Below are 844 nucleotides of genomic sequence, written 5' to 3' on the forward strand. Positions count from 1 at the left end.
CTGCTGCTGCTTCTGCTTCTGCTTCTGCTTCCGCTTCTTCTTTGACGTTGACCGCTCTACAGCCTAAACCAGATTTTGATGGTTGATGGCTCATTTTTTTTCTCGTGAGTGGTAGGTGTGCCTTTTCATATTTTCAAGGCCCCCAAAGGCCCCCTTCAGCCTTAAATTTGATAAAAGAGTGATTTTTAGGGGAAAAATTCTAAATTATCGCTCGAGTTGATTAATAAGGAAGTTTTGTGCTTCGTAGAGACAGAAGTCGGAGTGTCCGAGTGGTAAAAAGTGTGATCTCTGATCTCTGACTATGATGAGCGGGTGGGGTGGGGGTTCGAATCCCACTGTTGTCTTTTTTTTTACATAATTTTATCATTTAAAAATATTAATTTTGAGCATTCGAATAAAACAGGAACTTTACCTTTCTTACTTTCAAGTGTCAGTATCAGTAAATCCTGTAATGGATACTGGGACGTATCCAGATACTTTACAATTACAACCAGCTGAGTATGGCTATTGGCTTATTGGCTATGGTTTTATTGGTTTTCAACTTTTCACACAAAAAAAAAACCCTAAACCTGAAGGAAAGTAATGTAATCGGGTCAAAATTTCGATGGTCAGTTTTTAGTGCCAAAACACGTCCCTAAACCTAACCGCCTGAGCCTGAACTAGGGATGTTGCGATATATCGAAAACCGATATATATCGATATATTTTTCGTCGATATATCGATATATATCGATATATTTTTTTGGCGATATATCGTCGATATATCGACAATGGGGCACAACCAAATGACAATTTTTTTCGAGATAGAGTCCTATTCCGATGTAAAAGTACCCAAAAAGTGCATT

General features: G+C 38.2%; 1 long non-coding RNA gene across 1 annotated transcript; it reads right to left on the reverse strand.

Moving 5' to 3' along the window:
* Positions 1-376: 376 nt before the first annotated feature.
* Positions 377-768, reverse strand: LOC113472063. The gene is made up of 2 exons (XR_003394532.1): positions 641-768; positions 377-569 (listed from the first exon to the last, which is right to left on the reverse strand). It is a non-coding gene; the product is annotated as an uncharacterized LOC113472063 (long non-coding RNA).
* Between the last annotated feature and the right edge of the window lie 76 nt (positions 769-844).

The sequence above is a fragment of the Diaphorina citri genome, unplaced genomic scaffold (assembly GCF_000475195.1).
Source record: "Diaphorina citri unplaced genomic scaffold, Diaci psyllid genome assembly version 1.1 scaffold3775, whole genome shotgun sequence".
Lineage (NCBI taxonomy): Eukaryota > Metazoa > Arthropoda > Insecta > Hemiptera > Psyllidae > Diaphorina > Diaphorina citri.